The 6,707-nt window shown below is 41.4% G+C and overlaps 1 non-coding gene across 1 annotated transcript; it reads right to left on the bottom strand.

Annotated features, from left to right (window-relative positions):
• Window positions 1-788: 788 nt before the first annotated feature.
• On the bottom strand, window positions 789-895 carry LOC145123106 (small nucleolar RNA R71). The gene has a single exon (XR_013714985.1). It is a non-coding gene; the product is annotated as a small nucleolar RNA R71 (small nucleolar RNA).
• Window positions 896-6,707: the final 5,812 nt, after the last annotated feature.

Genomic DNA, 6,707 nt, shown 5'->3' with positions numbered 1-6,707 from the left:
GCCGAGTGCACTCGCACCTACTCGGCGAGTACCCTGCTGTTTGCCAAATTATTTTTTGTTTTCGTTCAGTTTCTTTTTTTGTTCTTTTTACACGTTTTTCTTGTTTTATTGCAGGATTTTCATGACCAGAGGATCTAACACTCCACTGGTACCCCCTTTTGAAGACCCAGAATCCGCATTGAGAAAGAACAAAGGCAAAGACGTTGAAAGCTCGAATACACCTAAGAGGTTGCCTTTGTCTAGCTTGAAGACTGTTTTTGGGAAGAAGAAGGGTAGCAAATTAGGAGCATCCAACATCTCTTTAGCAAGTGAAGACCCGATTAAAGAAGATGCCGAGTACGATACCGAAGAAGAAGAACCTACATACGGGCACGACTCCGATTCCGAGGACGATTTAGCTATTACCATGGATAACATCGATGAAGTCCCCATGGGGGAATGGAAGAAGAGGATGCGTGATGACACTGGCCCGGGACTTGTGCAGCCCGCAATTCCCACAACTGCTACTTTTGAGCTTAAGGGTCACATCCTTGCTCTACTTAGGGAGATTCCCTTCACCGGCAAAGACCACGAAGATGCTTACAAGCACTTGGATGAAGTTAATGATGTAGCTGATTATTTCAATGTTCCCAACGTACCTCGGGAAACTCAGCTACTTCGCATGCTTCCGGTTACATTGAAGGGGCTGCAAAGGATTGGCTCAAGTCACTGCCCCCGGATCCATCACTACATGGGCCCAGTTGAAGGAAGAGTTCATTGATTAATTCTGCCCACCATCCAAGATATCTAAGCTTAAGAAAGACATAGCCAACTTTGAACAACAAGCTGGAGAGTCACTATACGAAGCTTGGGAGAGGTACAAGAGCCTGCTAAGGAATTTCCCACATCATGACCTCAATAGTCAACAAGAAGTCTCCATCTTTTATGATGGAGTAAATGTTACAAAAAGGCAATTACTTGACTCGCAAGGTCCACTTACGAAGAAGGCACCTCCAGTGATAAAGCAACTAATTGAAGAATTCTCTAAGCATTCTAGAGAATACCATAATCCAAGAAATGATGTGACAAGGGGGTCCGCCTATGCAGCTTCAGAAGACTTGTCAGCAGTGATGGCTATGTTGAAAAACATGGATAGGAGGATGGATAAAATGGATCAAACGATACATGCTATACGGGTGGGTTGTGAGAACTGCAATGGGCCTCATCTTACTAGAGACTGCGACTTGGATGAAAATGGCAATAAGAAAGTGCAAGTATGTTACTCAAGTGGGGACCGATATGATGAAGATTGGCGTAAACCAAAGAAAGAGTGGCTCCCTTATGAAGAGTACAAGAAGGCTAAGGAGGAGAAGTACAAGAAAAAAGGAAGAGGTTTTTACCAAAAGGAGGAGCCGACACAAGAAAGAAAACCAAGTTTGGAAGAGATGCTTACCAAATTTGTAGCTGCTTCAGAAAAGAGACATAGTGATCATGATGCTGCAATCCAAGAAACAAGAACCATGCTTAGAAACCAGCAAGCATCTATCCACAACATTGAAACGCAGCTTGGGCAACTTGCTCAACAAATCAATCAAAGATCACCGGGCGAACTTCCTAGTAAAACCGAAAACAACCCACGAGGCGCGCACATAAACATAGTCACAACAAGAAGTGGGAAGATAATTACTCCTCTGGCCCCTATTCAGAATGAAGCACCCAAAGAATTGCAGAAGGAGGATGCAGAAACTCAAGACCAAAATCAAAATCTGCATGGAACAGACCCTACTCGCCGAGTCCAATGCCCAACTCGAAAAATCAGATTCCTGAAAAGCCCTTTCAGCCTTCAATGCCATATCCAGCCCGAGCTAAGAGAGAAAAGCAGGAAGAAGAGTACCAGAAGTTTCTTGACCATATTAAAGCTCTTCAAATCAACATACCCTTCATCGAAGTGGTCGCACAAATGCCAAAATATGCAAAATTCCTTAAGGAGCTTCTAACCAATAGAAGGAAGATGGAGGAAGTGAAAAAGGTAGTTCTTAATGAGAACTGCTCGACTGCCATGTTAAACAAATTACCAAAGAAGAAGGGTGACCCGGGAAGCTTGACTTTGCCTTGCCAATTTGGTAACTTGGCTACCATTCATGCTTTGGCTGATTCGGGAGCAAGTGTGAACCTCATGCCTTATTCATTCTTCAAGAAGCTGGATCTCCCGGAGCCAAGGCCAATTCGTATGGCAATTCACTCAACAAACAAGAGGTTAATTGAAACACCAACTTGATTAACCAATTACAAATCTTATTTAATCCAAATATTTGAACTAGGGAACTAATTAGTTTAAACAATTGGCCACTACTTGAATTGATTAATTGTCTAAGGGTTAGTAATAATGAACATGAATCTAACCACTATAGTTGGTAACCAATAACAATTAATTTATCATATTATCATACAAATAACCATAGGAGTGAATTGGTTGGACCTAAACAGAAACTCTTTATCAAATTTGGTGAATTTTTACTTGTTTATAGTTGTTAGTTAATCACTTGTTAGGTGGTGTGCTTAAGTTTCTAGTCTTGTAAAACTAGAGAAAAACCTTTACTTTTATTACTTGCTTAGTTAAAATTAGTTATTAGTTTAATTTCCATTCCCTGAGTTCGACACCCTACTTATCCAACTATACCACTAAAAGATAGGTTCACTGCCTTTGTTTGCTAAATTTATAATTTAAAAGTAGGAATAAAACCAGTGCATTTTACACACATCAAGTTTTTGGCGCCGTTGCCGGGGATCGAACCCGGGTCACCCGTGTGACAGGCGGGAATACTTACCACTATACTACAACGACAGTCACCTTTCCAAGACAGTCACCTTTCCAAGAGGAATATGTGAAGACTTATTGGTCATGGTGGACAAGTTTGTATTTCCCGCAGATTTTATAATTCTAGACATGGAGGCGGATCCTCAAGTCCCGATCATCCTTGGAAGACCTTTCCTCAACTCGGCAAGTGCTATAGTGGACATGAGAGACTCGAAGCTTACTTTACGAGTAGGAGATGATTCAGTCACTTTAGGGGTTGATCAAGCTATGAAGCATGCAAGGAATAGTGATGACATGGCGTTCTCGATTGACATGCTTGATGAATTGATGGAGGAATGCGATAATGAAGATCCCAACAAGTCCACTATCTTTGATGAAGAATTTGATGCTGAAAACGACTTACTGGAGATCGAGAGGCTGCTGGAAGAAGCTAAGTATGAAGAATTAGTGAAGCACTCTGACAGAGAAACTCGCCGAGTAGGGCCGATCTACTCGCCGAGTCCATGCGAAGAAAAGATTGAATTCGTAAATTCAGCAGCTGACTCGCCGAGTCCCTCACCTGTACTCGGCGAGTACACCATGCTGAACAGAAAAACAGAGCTCAAAACATTACTAGATCACTTGGAGTATGATTTCCTTGAAGATGGTCATCAAAAGACAGTTATAATAGCCTCTGACCTCTCCGAATCTGAAAAAGAAGAACTAGTTCAAGTCTTGAAGAAGCGGAAGCGGGCCATAGCATGGAGCATTACCGACATCAAGGGAATAAGCCCCTCTTATTGTTCTCACAAGATTAACCTGGAGGAAGGAGCAAATCCGGTTGTGCAGCACCAAAGAAGATTAAACCCAAACATGCAAGAAGTGGTCAAGAAGGAAGTAGTCAAGCTTTTAGATGCGGGGATCATTTATTCTATTTCCGACAGTCCGTGGGTGAGTCCGGTCCAAGTGATGCCCAAGAAAGGAGGGATGACGGTCATTACCAACGAGAAGAACGAGCTTATTCCAACACGAACGGTAACCGGTTGGAGAGTGTGCATCGATTATCGAAAGCTAAACGATGCCACTCGTAAAGACCATTTCCCCTTACCTTTTATTGATCAAATGTTAGAAAGATTATCGGGCCATAGTTATTATTGCTTTTTAGACGGATTTTCGGGTTATTTCCAAATACCCATAGACCCAATGGACCAAGAAAAGACCACTTTTACTTGCCCAAGTGGGACTTTTGCTTATCGACGCATGCCCTTTGGGTTATGCAATGCACCCGCGACATTTCAAAGGTGCATGACAGCCATATTCCACGACATGGTGGAAAAATTCATTAAAGTCTTTATGGATGATTTTTCTGTTTTTGGATCTTCCTTCCATGATTGTCTCACTAATCTTGATTTAATGCTTGCTAGGTGTGAGAAAACCGACTTAGTCCTTAATTGGGAGAAATGTAACTTTATGGTCAAGGAGGGTATAGTTTTAGGCCACAAGGTTTCCAAATTGGGAATTGAAGTGGATCGGGCAAAGATTGACACCATTGCCAAATTACCCCCACCAACTAATGTGAAGGGCATTAGAAGTTTTCTAGGACACGCGGGTTTTTACCGGCGTTTTATAAAAGATTTTTCTAAAATAACTAGACCTCTAACACAATTGCTTTGAAAGGATGCACCATTTAATTTTACTAAAGAGTGTTTAGAGGCATTTGAATTCTTGAAAGAAAAATTGACTAATGCCCCGATCATTATTGCCCCGAATTGGGATTTACCATTTGAAATAATGTGTGATGCTAGTGACTTTGCATTAGGGGCTGTCCTTGGTCAAAGGGTTGATAAGCACTTTCGACCCATTTATTATGCAAGTAAAACTTTAAATCCGGCCCAAGAGAATTACACCACCACTGAAAAAGAATTACTAGCTGTGGTGTATGCCTTTGATAAATTCCGCCCTTATTTAGTTTTATCTAAAACAACTGTTTTTACTGACCACTCTGCTATCAAGTATTTGTTTGCCAAACAGGATGCCAAGCCAAGATTGATACGTTGGGTTCTACTTCTTCAAGAGTTTGACATCGAGATACGTGATAAGAAGGGAATGGAGAATGTAGCAGCCGACCACTTATCAAGGCTAGAAAACCCGCAACTGCAAGAAGATAAAGTTGAAGATGACTTCCCGGACGAGTACATTATGGTGACCGCGGGAGAAGAGCCATGGTTCGCGGACATAGCTAATTACTTAGCTAGCAAGTACATCCCAAAAGATCTTACCCGCCAACAAAAGAAGAAATTCTTTTCCGAAATAAAATATTACTTTTGGGATGAGCCATACCTTTTCCGAAGTTGCGCTGATGGAATCATACAAAGATGTGTGTTCGGAAATGAAAGCCGAAAAAATTTGGATCATTGTCATAGCGGGCCCACAGGTGGACATCATGGAGCACATTACACTGCGAAGAAGATCTTTGACATTGGGTTTTACTGGCCCACAATTTTTAAAGATGCAGCCCAATTTGTCAAAGAATGTGATGCATGCCAAAGAGCGGGAAACATTTCATCCCGAAATGAAATGCCACAACATAGTATTCAAGTGTGCGAAGTATTTGATGTATGGGGGATCGATTTCATGGGACCATTTCCCATGTCCAAGGGCAACAAATACATATTGGTGGCGGTGAATTATGTATCCAAGTGGGCGGAGGCACAAGCTTTACCAACTAATGATGCTCGGGTGGTGGTGCCATTTTTGAAGAAGCTATTTTCAAGATTTGGAGTCCCAAAAGCTCTTATAAGTGACCGAGGCACTCATTTTGCCAATGATCAACTAGAGAAGGTGTTAAGGAAATATGGGGTAACCCATAAATTCTCTACATCTTACCATCCACAAACTAGTGGACAAACCGAAGTGACAAATAGAGCCTTAAAGAGAATCTTGGAGAGATCGGTGGAGAGCAATCGGAAAGAGTGGTCGGATAAGCTAGATGATGCACTTTGGGCCTTCCGAACAGCTTTCAAGACACCTATTGGTACTACACCATATAGGTTAGTTTATGGAAAGCAATGTCATTTACCAGTGGAAATCGAGCATAAAGCTTTTTGGGCTTTAAAAATGTGCAACTTCAACATGGTGGAGCTCAAGAACAACCGGTTAATGCAAATGAATGCTCTTGAGGAACTTAGAAATGATGCCTACATTAGTTCTTTAATTTATAAAGAGAAAACCTAGAATTGGCATGACAAGAGGATCAAGGGTAATAAAGAGTTTCATGAAGGGCAAAAGGTGTTGCTTTTCAATTCAAGACTAAAACTTTTTTTAGGCAAACTCAAGTCAAGATGGGATGGTCCTTTTCTAGTAAAGAAGGTGTTTCCACATGGTGCTATAGAGTTATTATCAAAAGATGGTACCCCTTTCAAGGTTAATGGACATAGAGTGAAAAGATATGAAGAAGGAGTCCCAAGGAATGAAGACATAGAAGAAGGGTTGCTATTGGAGGGAATGGCAGAAACGTAGAACGGAAGGAGTCCAGCTAATGACTCCTTAAAAAGAAGCGCTTCCGGGAGGCAACCCGAGTTTAGAGTTTGCATTTCTTTTCCCTTTGTTTTCTTTTTAATTTCTTAGGATCTGTTTTATTTTCATTCTTCTTCTGAAATCATGTTCAAAATGATTGCTTGAGGGCAAGCAATGCTTAGAGTGTGGGGTGGTGGGTTAAAAATCAAAAAAATTAAGTTTTTTTTCAAACTGCAAGCTTTACTCGTCGAGTATATGCGAACTACTCGGCGAGTACCTGCTCAAATTCATTAAAAATCGCGAATACGCATTGCTACTCGGCGAGTAGGTATTTCTACTCGGCGAGTAGAAGTTTTACACGGGTTTTTAACATCTGTAAATAAGGGTTTCCTTTTCATTTACTCATTCTCACCAC

This window comes from Lactuca virosa, chromosome 6, assembly GCF_052849685.1.
Source record: "Lactuca virosa cultivar CGN04683 chromosome 6, Lactuca_virosa_CGN04683_v6, whole genome shotgun sequence".
Taxonomy (NCBI): Eukaryota; Viridiplantae; Streptophyta; class Magnoliopsida; order Asterales; family Asteraceae; genus Lactuca; species Lactuca virosa.
The sequence above is the reverse complement of the archived record's forward strand: the minus strand, read 5'-3'. Positions and strand labels throughout refer to the sequence as shown.